Source organism: Podarcis erhardii (genome assembly GCF_964252035.2).
Source record: "Podarcis erhardii genome assembly, chromosome: 6".
Lineage (NCBI taxonomy): Eukaryota > Metazoa > Chordata > Lepidosauria > Squamata > Lacertidae > Podarcis > Podarcis erhardii.
Window position 1 is genome coordinate 80,206,199 of NC_138510.1, and position 19,499 is coordinate 80,225,697.

Below are 19,499 nucleotides of genomic sequence, written 5' to 3' on the forward strand. Positions count from 1 at the left end.
CTGATGGTCAGGTGGGCCAAGTCCATCTATTTCCAGTCAGTGTCACTTAGCAAGTGTTCATTCAAAAGTCCATTTAACCCCATTGTCACATTAATCTGTTAATTTATTTTATTTATATAAAAGGTTGTGCAAAAATTAACATGCACACACAGTGATTGTGCGGGTGGAATGTATTCTTTGTCTACTTCTTATCCCTTCTCTTTGTGGGATGTGAAACACATAGCAGTCAAGTAAAGCATTCCTAGAATGGACATGCTAGGGGGTGCTTTGTACCAGCTAGGAGAAAACTTCCTGTTTCCTCCTGACAAACTTCCTCTGCATGTGACTAGATGTGGGCGTGGCATAATCTGGGTAGGGGAGCACACCTCTTTCTTTTGCTCCTTTTCTCCATTTTGCTTTTCTACATGTTAGCAGAAGTGACTGCGTGTCTGCAGTCATTTGGGACTAACTCGTTTATGGGATAGTTCCACATGTATATATACTTTTGTAACCTAAGTCTGCCTTCAGGGATCCAACTGTGAACTGAATGAATGTGAGTAAATTACTTTTATATTGACTTCAATAAGATTGCCGTGTCTATTCTTTTTAAGAGGGACAAGAAGGGATCTTACCAGGAATCTTATATAGAGAGATTCAGATGAGCCTGCAACAAGCAAACCACTGTGCGTTTAAAGGGGAATGTTTAAACTCTGCTAAGATATAGAACTTGCTAACGCAAGTTCGGAACGATATCATTAAACAATATATCCTCTCCTGCCTCCCTGAACATTCCCACACTTTTCCCATTTCCTCTTCCACCACATAATTTGGAGACACGATTTCTATTAAAACTTACGTAGTTGCATGAATATGAGAGAGGTCTGTTTATAATTTTTACCCTTTCCATTTTGTTCTGACTGGCATGCACTGTTTCCTGCTGTAGCAACCAATTTCTAATTAATCCGTGGTTGATTCCAACCATATAAAAGTCCCAAAGGCAGACTTTGACACGTGGAAATGCAATCGTTGTGGACTTGCTGATGATTTTATTTTTTCACAGTTTTGTTTACAGTTTGGGTAGGCTTCGACGTACAGTTTCCCATTTTCTCCTACACTGTCCAAGGAGCCACTCTCATGCTCCTTGATATGATGCTACATGAAACACAAAGCCACAGAGAATTAGACCAAGTGAAAAATCCCCATCGGGCTAGGTGATAACAATTTCGGCTACTTCATCAAGAATTTTCAGATGCCCAAGAGGAAGAATGGATTATGAGCCATCAAAGAGCTTTAGAGCCCACAACCTTCTAGGCTTTATCACTTGTAGCTTAATTGCTGGGCTTAAGTTTATAGTGCCAGCAAAAAGATTCACCTGGTAACATTTCTGACAGTATTTTCTATGAGTGTTTCATAGAGTTCCTTGCAATTTGGGCTGCAATCCTGTGCTCAACTAGGAGTAAGCTCCATTGAACTTGAACTTCCTTCTGAATAGGCACCTATAAGAGTGCAAGCTTAGTCTATTTTAAGAGAAGACAAGTTTGCACTCTTGTTGCTATCTCAAAAGAAGAGGAAAATATGCACTCTTTATGTTTAAACCATTGTATTGGATTAATATTTGAAGAAAATAGAATGTCAAATTCTAAACTAATAAGAAACCCAAAGAGTGTGAGCTCAGATGCCAGTGATGGCAACCAAGTAATAAAGTCAATATCTTTCTGACTCTTCTTGTGGCTAGCATGTGCTCCAACATGTTTATTGTTCCTCTTGAATCACCCCTGTCGTTCCAGAGAACAAGGTGCTAGAATAGGTGGGCCTTTTGGTCTGGTCTGAAAGCAAGGGGCTGAAATGCCCCTGTTGTGATCATCCTTGGAATTTAATGCCAGAGATATTATGCTTTACTATCCCTCAACAGTATAGTCTTGGAGAAGAGTTGAAAGCATTTTGAAAGGTTGCTTGTTGCGGTTTTGTAGTAGGTACATTCATTCCATTGTCACCTCCCCTACCAGAAAAACCCCCTGCATGACTAGAGGTGACAGCAGGACAAACCATGCTTTTCTCAAACCACTATTGGCTCTCTTTTATAAAATAAACAACAGTCTGTTTCCAGTCCAACTTTCCTTTTCCATTGGAAAATTGCCAATTGCCATTCAATTTAGAATCAAGATGGTTTTTAACTCCCTGCAACCTGTATAACAGACCTTGCCTCCATCATCCAAAATTACTGCAAAGCCTGAACGTAAACCCATTCACTATCCCATTACAATTTTCAGCTCATACATATTTACCAGCCTGAATTTCTCCCAAGTTGTTGCACCTTCCTAAGTTTCATTCAAATGTGCCAACCAGATCTGTATATGAATGTGGCATTTGTGTAGGATTGTGTTCCTAGGATCTGACGTATGCTTTAAATACCTCCAGCCACACCATCCTCTGCGTGAAATTATGGGCATATGGAGTATCTAGCAGTACATTAGCTTCTTGGAAACAGACTCCACAGAAGAACCTTAGGAACGTGCATCACGGGGAAGGAGGAGTAATCAAGTTTGAGTCAGAATGCTATATATTCTGGGTAGAGAGACCAGATTGCATAAAGCCACTTTCAGTATACTTTAGTAATGAAATGAATTGTCCTGTGCATGAAGTATATTGCTTTTATTCAAGCAAAGCAGCATCATGTGTTGGCAAGAAAAGATGGACACATTCACTAGGTACTGCCTGAAAGTCACATTTTACATTGCATTGCATGTCATGGGAGTGTGTTACAAGTCAAGATACAAATGGGGAAGAATTATTAGATTATTAGTGCATATGTGTGGCTGGCCATGTGCAGGGTGTTCCCTGAGACAGACATATTGCAGGTTACTCAGAAAGGTGCTTCAGGGCTGCTTTTCGGTGAAGTCTGGTCTACCCAGTCATTGGTAGTAGCAACCAATGACTCTGTCATTTTAGATTTCAGGCAGGTTTTTATTTGTTTTTTTCAAATGTAAATTTAAATTCAGTTCTCCAGATTTCAACATCAGTTTGCATATATATATATATATATATATATATATATATATGCAGGTTTTGGTGTCCTCGGGTGTCTTCCCGTGTAAAAGTTGGGGTGTCTAGGCGACGTTTCGACGAGGTCTCGTCGAAACGTTTCGTCGAAAGGTTTCGTCGAAGGTTTCGTCGAAACGTCGCCTAGACACCCCAACTTTTACACGGGAAGACACCCGAGGACACCAAAACCTGCATTCCTGTACCCGTGAAAATCTACGAAAGCATATATATATATATATATATTTCTGCAAGCAATTTCTTCTAACATAATTCATTTTGTATATTATTGCCATTAATATTTCTGGGCACACTTTACCCAATATTTTCATTTTTGCATGCATTACTTGATGGTAGAGCCATATTGCAAAATTTGGAGGTGTGAATTTTGAAGGTTGACTGTGTCTAGGTTTATATATGATTTCAGAAACTGCAATTCAGCTAGATTCTCTTCTAAATGCAATTGAATCAAATTTATTCCCCGTACCTAGAAGGAAGGCTTTCCCTCATCATATTGCTGTCTCCAATAGAGTACCCCCCCCCGCCCCAACTTCAGAAATGTATCATAGCAGTTATGGGAGAAAGTAATAGCTTGTTGTTCTGTGTACTCTTTTTTAAAAAAATATAATTACTATTATTATTCATCTCAAACACCTAGCCAGATCAAGTATTATCCTATAAAATAAACAGACATGCAAATCAAAACAATTAAAAATGCTTACACACATATATATTGGGTGAAACCACGTTTAAATAAAATATAAACCCTCTTTGATTTAAATTCTTCTGCAATAAATTATTTACTACGGTTGCCCAATGTCCAATTATAGGCTTGGTTTTTAAGGCTGCCTTTAAAGCAAAGCTGACATGCAATCTGTTTCACTATTCTTAGTAACCCTCACATTTTAACAATCGCTTCTTTTTGTGCTAATTGCAATTTATTATATAATGTACATGGTTTTATAGCAGTAACTGATACAAGACAACTGCAATTTCAGTTACTGAATCTTTAATATGTATCAGAAGCGAAACAGCAACATGTAAGTGGACTTACTTTTTGCTGTAAGGGGTTTCAAACAATGCTTCCACACATCAGTAAAAATCTCATTTTAACACTGAAGCAAAACCAGCACATAACATTGACATCAGTGCAGTCCTAAGGGTGCTTACTAAGGAATAAGCCCCTTTGAAGTTAACGGCACCTGCTTCTGAGTTATACAGGCTTATGATTGCTCTGTAGGCCTATAAACTTTTAAAGACATATATGCATAAAAATATACTTAATATCTGGCGATGATGGAGCTCATTCGGATTTAAATCCACCATTGCTTTACATCACAAATTGGAAGATCGTGCATTCCTTATTACATATATTTGTAAGTTATCTACTGTTGTCCTGCCAACAAGTGAGGGTAGAGCCCTTGATCTATTAATCCAGGAAGTTCACATTTTCTAAAACAGAGAGCTTTCGGTAACATCCTCACATGGTACGTTCAACGTCTAAGCAAATGTTCCAGGCAAAAAGTGTAATCTGGCCTGTTAAACTGATATGACGTTAAGAACTGCACAAGGGTGCCAAATTGGCAAGTGAGATGAGTAAATTTCATCATGGAAATTAGCTCTCTGGAAGTCTCTGAATTTTCATTAAATGTCAATGTGAATATACTACGGGTGTGATACAACCCTTTCCCCATTCCTTCCTCACATCTAAATAGTGTAGTAGAGGACTGAGTAGTCAGGGGCTCCCTTTCTCCTCCCTCAGAAGGAGCCATGAGATCTGTGCTGGAAGGCTTGGAGAGAGGGAACCAGAACTGATGCCCTCACTGGCACAAATTCAATATCATCCTCATATCATTCTAACTAATTTGTCATAGCAACTATGTGAAACTTCCCCACTTGGCATCAGAATCTGAATGATTTGGTTAGTGTGTGTTTTTTTAAGAACTCTGATTCATCTCCAAATGAAAACCCTTAGAAAGCAGTAGGTTTTTGTTTTTGTTTTTTTGGCTTGCAGAAGGGATAACAGGATCTGTTTGGATAATTGCTACAGTCCAGTGCAATACACAAATATAATACTAGAGGAGCTGCTCTTCGGCACTTCATTTGCCTTTGCAATGAAGGAGGACATTAAAATGGAAACGTCTTTCTGAGTACCGGATGCCAACACCTTGTACTCACACATGACTAGCAGGATTTACTTCATCACCAGGCGCCGCGCCATTCGATCCTTGAGACAAAACCCAGCTACTCATTATGAGGCTTTGTGCTGCTGATTATGAGGCACTTAGAAATGGAATGAGATTGCAGAGATGGGTTTTTGTTGTTGTTTTAGTTTCTTGTCACAGGTCTAAACAGAGAAGTCAAGCAACGTGCCTATGAGTTCTATAGATACATGGCCATCAGTGAGCCTTCCAAGAAGAATCATCAAGGAGCAAATGTGTGCGTCTCAGTGGTTCCCATCAAGGAGAAGGTTCCAGACAAGGATGTTGTTGTTGTTTAGTCGTTTAGTCATGTCCGACTCTTCGTGACCCCATGGACCAGAGCATGCCAGAACCAGAGCACTCCTGTCTTCCACTGCCTCCCGCAGTTTGGTCAAACTCATGCTGGTAGCTTCAAGAACACTGTTCTTGTTTTTGTTGTTGTTATTTTTATCTTTGTCCTGCCCCCCCCATACTTTCTGATTTCTGTAGCCTGCAGCTGGGTCTTTAAAAATGGGTATTATTTTTTTCCACCCAGCACTGGCAAAGAGTAAATACCAAAGTCAAAATCTGCAATGATGAAAGAATAAGGTAGACAAGCTCTGTGTAGAAAAAGTGCGTGCATATGAATGTTTATTTTGCAGCAGCTATATGGATTGGATCAATTTTCAGTGAAGTAGATATATTAACTTATTTGGGTCCAGGAAATAAAGCCTGAAAATTATATCCTTGTTCTTTGGCACTTGTGGGATATTTTTTTCTCCCACTAGACCTCACAGTCCCTAGCAATATTATTCATCTGGTAGTGAAAAAGCTTAAGATATCTGTGCACAAGCTAGATGATATACATGATACATCCTGATGTTTTCTCCATGTGGAAAAAAAAACCACCCAGCTTTTCCTCACGAAGTGTAAAATCTGATTGAGATTGGGATGAAGTCTTTTTTAAAAAGAGAAATAGAGATCTGTTTGCTTAATAGCACTCTAATCTCAGCTTGTTTGAGGTTTGTGTGAGCTGTTGATTATCTTTCTAGGAATTTTGTAGTGGCATTTTCTGCTGAGCACATGTAAGCACTCAGGGATCCATCTCACCGACAGAATCTGTCTATACCCAACTTGACAGAGGTCCTCTGAGGATGCTGGATTTGGCTCAGGTCTTCTTAGCCCTAACTTCTTAGCCATTTTATTTTGGGAGCAGACTTTGATGCAACTGGCAAGTATGCTAGCCCCTTTAGTAGAGATTATTTTTACCAAATTTCATAAGGGTAGAAGGAGGTGCCTCTAACGTTGACCTTGGCCCAGTCACTCTAAAAGAGTCTTAACCTATTTGAAGATTTAGGGTTGAATCCCAAAAAACCAATGCACTTGCGTAATGACTTTCGTACAGTAAAATTCCCTCTTCCTCTCCTCTCCCCACATGCCGGGGGGCAGGGGGACACACAGGGGGAGAAGGACAAGACGCCCCATTGCATGAGTGCAAGAAATTCCCTTTGCATAATGTCTTTGCTGATACATCCCAGACTGCGCTTGCCACCTCTTGGAGGAATGGTGAGATGTAAATGTAATCAACAAATAAATAAACATGTCCCAGTACCATACTATCCAACATACTATCCACCGTGGCAAGACCTCAGCTGAGGCCCGCCAAAAGCCAGCACAGCACTTCCAGAAATGCAGCCTGGCTTCCTGAAGTATGTCAGCGACCACAGAGGACTTCAGCCAGTGTGGTGTAGTGGTTAAGAGCGGTAGACTCGTAATCTGGTGAACTGGGTCCGCGTCTCCGCTGCTCCATACGCAGCTGCTGGGTGACCTTGGGCTAGTCACACTTCTTTGAAGTCTCTCAGCCCCACTCACCTCACAGAGTGTTTGTTGTGGGGGAGGAAGGGAAAGGGGATTGTTAACCGCTTTGAGACTCCTTCGGGTAGTGATAAAGTGGGATATCAAATCCAAACTCTTCTCTTCTTCTTCAGCCTTGTGGTGGCGGTGGCAGAGGAGTCGGGACATCCACGGTTTGAAACAGGAGCCAGGGCGGCTTCAGTTAACCTGGGATTTCCTGCTCAAAGCAAGACAGTTGGCAGGTATGCAATACAAGTTACTTCATCATATATAATAAACATGGTGTCTAACCATATAGGCTAGAAATACAGGGGTACCTTGTTTTATTGCATTTTGCAGTACAGTCATACCTCAGGTTACCGTGCTGAACCTGGAAGTACCAGAATGGGTTACTTCCAGGTTTCGGCGCTCGCGCATGCACAAACACACTAAATCATGCTTTGCACACGTGCAGAAGCGCCGAATCGCAACCCGCGCGTGCGCAGACGTGGCACTGTGGGTTGTAAACGCTGCAGGTTGCGAACATGCCTCCTGCACGGATCACATTCACAACCCGAGTGTCCACTGTATTCAGATTCACATATATTGCTCCTTATGAGGATGCAGGTGTACTGCCAGGTGAAGGAAGTCCCCACCCCCACACCAACACTGCCCCTCTTCTGGCCAGGGGAGTGGGGACGGCTAGGTCTGGAGATGGGTTTCCTCTCTCCCACCCCAGCAGCAGGGGGCCCTGGCTTAGTAGACTGCAGTAACATAACTTTATATCCACTGGGAAACGAAACAGCAACCCCGAATGTGTGGCTCTCTTAATTGTAATATTCGTCTTATTGTGGTGGTCTGGAACCGAACCCGCAATATCTCCCAGGTATGCCTGTACATAGTTGGAACTGGAAGTATAGTTAAAAAGACCTGAAGAATGTAACGATAAAGTTCTGAAACACAAAAGGACGGGGGGAGGACACAATTTCTTTCCCAAATGGTCTTATTCTTGTACATGAATGATTTTATATTTCAAGGAAAGAACTATTCCCCCTCTCCCAGCCCTGTGTAACTAAATTTGAAATAAGGATAACCTATATAACTTTTGCGCTCTCTCTCTCTCCAGAAGCAATCGTTATTAAAAACAGCAGCTGAAGCAAAGCTCACAATATTATGCTTCCTCTTGAAATGTTGCTAAGGAGCGGGAAAATATATGGAAGCAACATGAGAAAGCTGACATTCATCATTCTGATCTTAGGGAAAAGAGAGGGCTTGCACAGATGATACATGTCAGCTGGATGGCATCCATTCTATTTCTCACACTTGTCCCCTCCCTTTGAATTTTATTTCTGTGTTTCATTGTTTCATCTTGGAGGATAAGGCTCTCAATGGCTAGTGGCCATAGAATCATAGAATCATAGAGTTGGAAGAGACCACAAGGGCCATCGAGTCCAACCCCCTGCCAAGCAGGAAACACCATCAGAGCACTCCTGACATATGGTTGTCAAGCCTCTGCTTAAAGACCTCCAAAGAAGGAGACTCCACCACACTCCTTGGCAGCGAATTCCACTGTCCAAATTCCACTGTCGAACAGCTCTTACTGTCAGCTCTTACTGGCCACAATGACTGTTCTACAACAATTGTCACAGAACCATGGGAATAGCATGCAGGGACTAGATGGGTCATTGGCAAGATCCAGCAAGCTCTTCTTAAGTCCTTATTGTGATGTCCATGCAAGGAGCGTGGCAAAAACCTCAGAAAATCAGAGTCGGAATTGTATAAAACAATGTAAATAAAATGTGATTCCTTGGACTCTGTAGCTTGTTGCTTTCTCCTTTGCTTTTTTTTAATCCTTTGAGTTTCATGAATTCCTGACTCATGGTATGCTGAGCACAACTAAAGCACTTCTTTAAGCACTAGATAAATCTTCCTGTTTGGTACAAATATAATCTTAGAGGCATCCTAAATGGACAACAGATGCCCACGGAGCAGCTTATAAGCAAGAAAACCACTTTGATAAATAACTATATATATATATAATGCATTCTGGCAGCATATATCCCCCTTTCCCCCTGTAATTGTCTTTTATCAGGCATAGGCAAACTCAGCCCTTCAGCTGTTTTGGGACTACAACTCCCATCATCCATGACCACTGGTCCTGTTAGCTAGAGATGATGGGAGTTGTAGTCCCAAAACATATGGAGGGCTGAGTTTGCCTATGCCTGCTTTTGCACCATTTTATGAACTCTTCAGGGCATACAGATGTCGGGATGGAAATATTTTTTAACAGGTCAGCCACTGTGAGAATAGGACGCTGGACTTGATAGGCCTCTGGCCTGACTCAGCAGGCTTGTCTTATATCCATAACAGCAAATTCCATAGTTTATGTTGGCTATCGTCTTGTTGGCTATTTTTCTGAGTCATGCAGAGTGATACAGTGGTTTCATCCTCAAAGTGATGAAGCAGACTCCACACACAAGACCTTGAAGATGACTCTTTACTTGCAGGATGGCAACTATTACAAGCAGTAGTATAGATGTATCAAGTCCAATGCAATGTGTTTCTTTCCCTTGAGCCCAAGAGAGGGTCTTATTGCTTCTAAAACTCCTTCGAAGCAGTCCATAAATGATAGCTTATTGGTGCTCACCAAGGACAGTGTTATTGGTGTTTTCACACTCAGCAAAACAGCAGCAAAACAACCAGCCAACTCACACCCCTCCTATCACTACCTAACACACACACACACACACACACACACACACACACACACTTTTAAAGGGAGTTCACAGATTGACAAGGCATTGATTCAGCATTTCTGTGACCTTAAAGGTAAAGGGACCCCTGACCATTAGGTCCAGTCGTGACCGGCTCTGGGGTTGCGGAGCTCATCTCACTTTATTGGCCGAGGGAGCTGGCATACAGCTTCCTCATCATGTGGCCAGCATGACTAAGCCATTTCTACAGAAACGCCGTTTACCTTCCCGCCGGAGTCGTACCTATTTATCTACTTGCACTTTGACGTGCTTTCGAACTGCTAGGTTGGCAGGAGCAGGGACTGAGCAACGGGAGCTCACCCTGTCGCGGGGATTCGAACCGCCGACCTTCTGATCGGCAAGTCCTAGGCTCTATGGTTTAACCCACAGTGCCACTCACATCCATTTTCTGTGACCTTAACTGGAGTCATAAGATTTTGCAGCTATGACATGACATGACATGACATGACATAGGTTTTCTTTACCCCAGTACAATTTATTCTTTGTAAAATATAAATGCCATAAAAAATACTAACAGTTCAGCTATTAACTGAATGAAGAAGTACTTTCTTCTGTCTATTGAATCTTCCAACATTCAGCTTCAGAAGGGGGCGCTCTGTCCCCATCAACTGGTACTGGCATTTCACCATAGGCATCAAGTGACAGGAGATCACGATTTTCAGCAAATTCCAAGGTCGTCCGATTCACTTGAAAGCAGTGCCAAACTGTAGAACTTGTGCTGGCGATTGGTGCTACTTTTTAGGGAATCAGACAACGTTGGATTTTTGGCAAAATCTTGACCCTGCAGGTTAGGGCGCCGAAGGCTCATTTTGTGGGACACTGTGAAACAGGGAGTTTTGAGTGCTAAACCTTGTAGGAGGCCGTGTCCTGACATCTTGCGCCACTTTGGGGTGAATTGGACAACATCAGATTTAGGGCTAAATCTTGACACCAGTGGGTTAGGGTGTTGAAGGGACATTTTTGGGGGCACTCTGAAATGTGAAGTTTTGACAAACAAACCTTGGAGGGGGCTTCTGCCGGTGTTTGGATCTGCTTTTGTCTGAATCGAACAATGTCATTTTTGGTTAAATCTTGACATCGCGGATTAGGACGCCGAGGGGATCATTTTGTGGGGCGCTGTGAAATGTGTTGTTTTAACCACCAAACGTTGCAATGGGACTTGTGCTGACGTTTGCAGATGCTTTGGAGTGAATCAGATGATGTCAGAGTTAAGTGACAACTCATCAGAGGCAGGCCTGCAAATGGCAACAAAATATCTGTACAAGGAAAAGGAGCAGGTTCGCTCAAGTGTGTTGCAAGTAGAAAAACTGTTTGAAATGAAGTGAGAGGTGCAGTTTACTTGCCTGAATTAACAGACAGTTTGCTGAGTGTGCCAACCCTGACCAAGCATGGTTTTAATGTAAATTTGAATCACAACAAATCTGCACTTGCCAAAGATGGCGTTTTGTATGCTCAAGATGTTGAAAATAATGGATCTGTTGCGGGGGGGGGGGGTGCTTTGCTCCAGAATCAGGATTATAGCAGACCTGCCACAAAACGGTTTGGTGAGAGGAAAGGAAAGTAAACCTTGTAAATTGACCTGAATAGTGAAATAGCCCAGGTGGGGCTCGGTAGCTTGGTGTGTGATGCCTCAGGTGTGTGATGCCTCAGCTGGAGTAGGCTCAGGTGAGGGTCAGATGCTTCGTAAAGCCCAGAGGATATAACAGGAAGACCCTGCATCCTGGCCAGGCCTGAAATGCAATATTTATTTGTTGCATTTATATACAGTGGTACTTTGGTTCCCGAATGGCCGAATGGCTTGGCTCCTGTACAAATCGGCTCCCGAATACTGCAAACCCGGAAGTAAGTGTTCCGGTTTGCAAACGTTTTTCGGAACTGAATATCTGACTCTTGGAACGGATTATGTTCGAGAACCAAGGTACCACTGTACTACTTTTTTATCCAATGAGCTCAATGTGGAGTAGATAGTTTCCCTCCCTCATTATTTAATCCCCACAACAACCCTGTAAAGAAGAGGCTTAGAGGCAGTGACTAGCCCAAAGCCATCCAATGTATTTGAATCCAAATCTCCCAGGTCCTAGTCAGACACTCTAACTACTATGCCACACTGGCTTTCAGTGTTGACTAACTTTCACTTACAACAGTTGACCACCCATCAGTATTCAGTCTTTGTTCTTGGTGTTGGTGCTGGTAGGTATGGAATTCCGAAGTATCCCTAAGCCCTCCCTCTGAATGTGGCACCATGTAGCTTTTTAGATTCAGGTAACTCTTGTTTGAGAAACGTTGGCACAACATGGAAGAGAAGGTGATGTCGATGTGGTTTTGCAGTGGTTTCTCCTAATGAGTGTTTTAATTAAAAGTCTGGCCTTGATCAGCAGATACATGAAAAGTGAGTCAAGTGATGCAATTATTATGAGCATGAAAAGCATTTCCTTCTTAGAATAATTACCAACATATGTGTGATAAGGTATTTCTTCCCCTCCCCCAGCTCCCAATAAATATGCTAAAGGAATTAGGAAATTAAGCCAGTGAGGTAGGGTGTGTGGGGGAGAGGGAAAGAGAGAACAGGGGAGGGAGCAAATCTAACTTATCAATGCTATATTTTCAAGACATCCTAGGGAAATGATATTTTAAAGTATGATGGTCAAAGTTTTGATCAAAAGGGGGTGGGTAGATTTTGTTGGGTTCTGCCATATTCCTGGCTGTTGGCTGTGCTGGCAAGGGATGATGGGAGTTGGAGCTCAGTTCCCCATCCCTGAAAGAGGGATTTAAAAGCACACAAAAAGATCAGGGGCGGGGGGGGGGGGTTATACATTGAAATAAATAAAATAAAGCCTTAAAAACCCCAGCCACTACCATCTACTTTCTTTCCCCACAAACCAGAAAGCATTTTTTCTTTGAGACACCAACATTAAGCTAAAGATCAAGAGCAAAGCATAAAAGACACTACTGTTTACAGTGTTTCTGAGAATGGCATTTGATTTAACCTTAGCAATGTCAAGTAAGTTGAGAGCTCATTTACCCATTGCCATTTAGAATTTGTAGCACAATCTGTAAACAACACTTTTCTGCCTGTCTTATTTGTCTGTATTGTAAACCCTTACCTCACTGAAACAGCTGTAGAATAGGTTATTACTTTTTTAAAAAATCCTCTTTGCCCTTGATATCTGCCTTTCTTTGCTCTTGATCACTGGGGACTTCCATTTTGAACCTGAGCAATAATATCCGGTTACCTGGGGCTCCGGGGAGGGGTGGCATTTGCATGCACGGAATGGCCGTGGCTGGTTTTTGGAGGCCATCATCTTCCTGCACAGCCAATGGAGGGTATGGCTACCTGCGGCCACCCACTTCCGTCTGTGCTGGACCTTCCAATGTGGGACAGGCCTCTTCCACTGGGCCAATTAATGATATCAGCAAGACAAAGGAGATGGTGTTGGACTTTCGGAGGAAGAGAGGAGAACTAGCCCCATTGTACCTTGGGTGGGGGGCTGTGTGGAGAGAGTCTCTTCCTTTAAATTCCTAGGAGTTTATCTCAGTGAAAACCTTACTTGGAAAATCAATATAACCCAGGTGGTTAAGAAAGCCCAACAGAGACTCCATCTCCTCAGAGTATTGCGGGAGAACAATGTCAATCAACATTTGATGATCTCCTTCTACCGGTCCACAATAGAAAGTGTCCTTTCATACTGCATCACGGTGTGGTACGCTGGTTTGACATCATTGGATAGGAAGTGCCTACAGAGGGTGGTGAATACAGCACAAGATATTATGGGTTGTCCCGTAAATCCACTGGATGAAATAGTGGAAGAAGGTTGCCTCAGGAGAGTGAGGAAAATTCTTAGGGTTGATTCACACCCTGGCCGGCACTTTTTTGATCTCCTGCCCTCGGGCAGAAGATATAGAAGCATGATTAGTCACACCAACAGGGTAAAGAACAGCTTCTATCCGTGGGCTGTTAGGCTGCTGAATGAAAAGATAACAACAGAGCAACTGACTTTCGGGTTTGGTGGGTGTGCGTCAGTAAACAAGGGGAATTAAGACTAAGAGAGTTGAGTGGGGGGTACTTGTGTAATCTCACTGTATACAAGCTGTACAAGTGACAATAAAGTATTTCAATTTCAATTGAGGTCAGGTGTGTGGGGAATGTGCCCTGCCAACCCATGGCCTATTTAAGGGGTCTGATTTCAAAACATGGGCTCTCTATCAAAGCAAAATTAAAAATATTGTTAGCAAAGCTACACACCACATTAGTGGTCACTCAAAGTTTCATGTGCTTGTTCGCGGTCCTATTTTAATATTCTTTAGGCACTATTTTTAGGGATACTTTGTATTCAGTGCATGATCCCAGCTAATCAGGCAACACAATCACATGCAGATGACAGAATCACATGCATTTAAAAAATAAATTAAAAATCATGGGCCGTTCATATGTGAGATCTCATGGGGAGAGCCTACCTTTTGTGGGGGGCATGCTTCCCCCATGCAGATATGCCCCCAGCGTGTGAACAGAATGGGGCTGGGGCTGATAGTGAACACATTGGTGGGGGAAAACAGCATTCACAGTCCTACTCATTCTCCACTCTTTATAAATCATGTTAAATCAGCAATGCCTGAATAAGGCTAATATCTATGGGATATGTAGATCCAGGCTATGAAGGGGTCTGATTTTTTATTTTATTTTAATTTTCTAAAAATGGCACCTTGCTTGAATCTGGCCCAGAAGCTAATTGGCGACGGGCTTCAAGCTTCCTGGATGACCTCGGTTGGAAACATGATGCTGGAAAAGAAGAATTGTGATCTGACCTAGTAGAACTCTTTTTCATCCTGTATCTGATACCTATATTTACAGGGATCATACGTTTATACAGCCAACCAGCCCTTCCCTCCCTAATTGAACCTCTACTTTAATCAAGAAGCTTCCTTCCACGCTGCTGCCATGGTTTTGATTTCTGATTGTTCCACAAGTCAAGTACATGAAACCTCCAGCGAGCTCCCTGTAATTCATATTTAATTGGCATTTCATTCTTGTTTATTTATGTTGCACGACAGGGATATTATTTAAAGAGCCATTCTTTCTCAGGTACTCTGCATGACCTACAATGTGGCTTGTGTCGGGCTGTATCCACTCGTAAAGAGGCGAGTCAGTGCCAGTTATGGATGGAATCAGAGAAAGAGCAGTGAAATATCAAACAAACAATGATATCAGTGAAGGAGGTTGTGAGAGGCTCCTGGTGAACTGTTTTGTAGACCAGATTTAATTAAATTAATAACACTGGGCATTTACAGAGTAATCCAGAGGCCTCTTGTGCTAGGCTGGGGAGGGTTGAATTGGGCAGAAGTGTCCTCCTCTGCCTGAGGAGATGGAGGATCCCCCATATTCTCCTGGGAGGTCGCTGCCGGCTGCGCTCTCATCTCCCCTTCCTCCTCCACTATCTCATAACTAGGTAATTCCTCCTTGAACGGTATAGCCTGTCTTCCTCTCTCCTCCTGAAACTGCTGTAGACAAGGGGGGCAGCCCTCCTTTTTAATGTTGTATTGGGTAGCTGTGTCTCCAACACCAATCCATTAAAGTTGTTTGTGAGATGGGTTGGCCTGCTTGATATTAATGAGCTTCGGCCTTATTTTGTTGATTCTTAAGGCTTTCCAATGCAGGAGGGATAGGAAGCCTTGTTGACTTCTTACGATCCAGAGTTCCGCTTCACCTGCTACATTTCTGCTTGTTCTGCTGTTCTCTTTTGCTGTTGTTTTGGAAGAGTGGGAAAACACACACAAAACCATCTCAGTACAACCATCTCAGGATATAGACCATAGTTACTAAGGGCACAATGTGGACCCAGTCAGGAGGTGAGGACTGGATGTCAACCCTACTGCCCAATGACCAGCACGACTTCTTATGGCTAACAGACTGGAATCTGCCTTGTTCTGAGCCAGATCATTCATCCTTCTACATTGCCTACAATGACTGGCAGCATGTCTCCAGGATTTTAGGAAGGTTTCTCAACTAGCCCTGTCAGATGTTGAACTGGGACCTTCTGCGTGCAAGTAGATGCCTTCTCACTGAGCTGCAGCCCTTCATCTAAATTGCCACATTAATACTCAATCAATCACAATACTTTGATGGGTGTGTAGTGTCATGCCATAGCTCAGTGGCAAAGCATGGGCACAATGTCCAGGACTGACTGGATGAGGAGGAGTGGTTGGAGCCCTTCAGCCAAGAGCGGCTTAGACCCCAGGTCCTGGTGGTGGGACAATGGAGAGGAGGCTGGGGAAGGGATGAGCTGAGAGGTGCTGGAAGCAGGAGTTTGGAGCGATCAAGGTGGGGTCAGAAGATGGCCCTGCCAGGACAGGGCTGGAGTGTCTCAGTGTGAGCACAGACGCAGACAGGGAGGAATCAAAGGGTACAACTGGTGTCCCCCAGCAGGACAGTCTCAGTCCTGCTGGCTCTGCTCCTGCATACTGCTGAGCAAAGGGCTAGGCAGGCCCAGAGGAGGAGCTCACCCCCACATCACAGCCTCTGTCTGTTGGGGAGGGCTCCAAAGTCAGAGGCTAGAGGGGAAAGGTGGGGCCAGAGGTCAGTTTCCAGCAACATCCCAAGCTGAAGGAGTTGGCCCATGGAGACCCTGCTGTGTTACTTTCTGTGAATAAAAGTCAATTGCATCCCAAGCTTCCAGCCTTTTCCTGACCTGCAGAGACCCAGCATTTCCCAGGCAACCTCATGACACAGAAGGTTCCAGATTCAATCCCCATCATCTCCAGGTAGGGCAGAGGATGTCTCCTGTCTGAAACAGGAAACTGCTTTCAGTCACAGCAGACGAACCTGAGCTAAATGAGCCAATAGTCTGACTGAGTATAAGATAGTTTTCTATGTTCCTAGGTACAGGGTAGTAAATACCGTATTTTTCGCACCATAGGACGCACCGGACAATAGGGAACACCTTGTTTTAGAGGGGGGAGAACAAGAAAAAAAAATCTCCCCCTCTCTGCCCAGCGCCCCTTCAGCGAAGCGGCATGAGGCGCTGAGCAGAGAGGGGGAGAATTTCCCCCCTCTTGTTTTCCTGCTCTAAAACAAGGTGCCATTTAAGGTGCTTTCAGGCGGCTACCTTGGAAGCCTGGAGAGCGAGAGTGGTCGGTGCGCACCGACCCCTCTCGCTCTCCAGGCTTCAGGTTCCTTTCAACCTGCTCTTTGGGGCTGGCGGGGGGAAGCCCACCACCAGCCCCAAAGAGCAGGTCAGGGAGCAGCAGAAAGGCGCAGTGGAGAGGCTCCTGCCATAGCCGCACGTCACCTCTCCAGCCGGGAGAGGGTCGCGGGGGGCTTCTTTAGCCTTCATTTTCAAAGGGGGGGAAGTACGTCCTATAGAGCGAAAAATACGGTACTCCTTCTTTCAAAAAGTATGCAGGCTTTTAAAGATGCTTCTAATTTCAAATATAAAGACGTGCTCTGATTTTATAAAAAGGAAGAAAGAAACACCAGAGGTACAGTGCCTTGTGAAAGCATCGCCAGCTCCCTACATGACCTCATCAATATTGTAAAGATACGCTTCTTTGTTGAATTCTAGTAAACCTGGGGTCATAACACAAAATGACAGCCTTCGAAGGTCTGCTAAGTCATTTGATGATGGGTTATTTGAGCACTGCTACAAGGAGTCTAACAACAGCATTGGCGAAGAGAGAAAACACTTTTCTTTTCTTTTCTTTTCCTGGAAGGGCAAGTGAGAAATATTTTATAGAACGGGAATGAAACTCACCTAGCCTGCATGATAGGTAATAGAATAAGCATCTGCGGGTTTGTTGGAAAAAAAATTATTATTATTGCCTCAGCGATGACACTTTAAACTTCTTTTTCATGTCAGCAATTCAGATAAACTGGATCTCGTTGCAGCTTAAGTCTGAATCTGAATCTGAGAAGATGGTAGATTATTAATTAATTAATTAATTAATTAATTGTTAGAGAAAGCTGTTGGTAGGGAAGGAACAATTGGGTGGGGGTTACCAGGTGCTGTGTAATGTGCAACACCAGGTATAAAGTTGGCTTTGCGTTCTTAATCTCTTTTTCTATTAGCAGAAAAGGAAATTAAATTTACAACTGTCACGTTCATTTCCAGAGATGCTAGGAGGAGAACAGTTGAGCTAAATGAGATGGCTGTTGGATGGGGAAACCAAATGAAGGAAACTGTCCCAGGTGTTGTATGGCTATACTTGTATGTAGACGGGACCAAAATGAAAGAATCAGAAAATGAGAAGGTGACTGGTGTAGGAGAAGAGAAATTCCATTAGGAAAACCTACCTAATCTTCATTCTCCAAAGCAACACAACAACCAAAACACAGCCATCCTTCAAGATTTGCATGAATTTTGCCCTTCAGTTCTATAGCCAAGTAACGTAAAGAATGGTTGCATCTTATGCACATTTAAGATGTGCAATTTCAACCTTGTGTTGTTGGAGGCTGGCCAGTTGAAATTGTTCAAATTAGATGCATGTAAAGTTTCTTCCCCAGCCCAAAAAGAGCCTTTTCTTGCTTACTAGATCAGGGCCTTTTTGCACACCAGCAATGGAAGCCTGGAGGTGGTCACATGAGATGTCACAAGATCTTGTGGGAACTCAAGATGGTCCCACCTGATCTCATGGGAGCATCCCAGAGCCGGCATGATGAGAGAGCCTGTAAGCAAGGCAAATAACTTAAAAGCTATTTTTACGCTAGGTTTTCTGGCTCCGAAAAGCTAGGGATGCCTATGCTGAGGGCAGTTCCAAGAGTCTGAATATAAAGGGTTCCAAGGCTCTGAATATAAACATTTCTGTGTCTATGTGGAACCCTTTGAAATGGACCCCTGAGTAAGATCCAATCATACTATGTACAAAAATGAAATGCATAAACTAGGCCAAAATGCATATATTAGTGAAAGTAGCAAATAACAAAATGATACCTTATATTATGAACCATTTCTTTTCAAAAACGTACACGTTAAACAAAACTGCATGCAAACACCTGTATATTGGGAGAAACTCACTGTGAATTTTCCTGAGGTCTTTTTTAAAAATGCAAACTGATGTGAAGAACTGAACTTCAGAGAGGAAAATTGAGAAACTGAAATTGACAACTATAAAGATGATAGGCGAAGTTACATCAGTGTTATCAGGATGGAAGCGTAGCATACTACCCTGATAAATGCCCTACTATTTTCATGGAGAAGATGAGTTATTTAGCTCATAATAATATTTTTTACAGCTTTGTATTATTTTAATTTATTTTGTCTTTTACTCCTAATCATCTCAGGGTGCTTCTGTTTGCAAATGTAGGAGCATGAGCACATTCATGTGTCTGCAACTGCATAGAGACAGTCCTCTTTCCATGTGAGGCAAAAGTATAAGGACTCCAGTCCTGTGTAGAAAGGAAACTATGGCAATTCTTGCAATCTTGACGGCCCTTATTGGAGCTGCTGAAATCATGGCAATTGTTGCTGTCGTGTCAAGTTGTATTTTGTTTGTCCTCCAAGGAACACAGTGAGGCAAGGTGAAGGAGTTCTTGGAGAGAAAAGTTTTGAAATGTCTATTTTGAGAGACAGTGCATTAAAAAGAAAAATCCAACTGCACATTTAAATTCAACCGTTTGTACAGATTTTATTTGTTTTTTATTAAATCCACTGATTAATGATGAAATAGACTTTGGGTGAACACATGTCAAAGTGGCATGGACTGG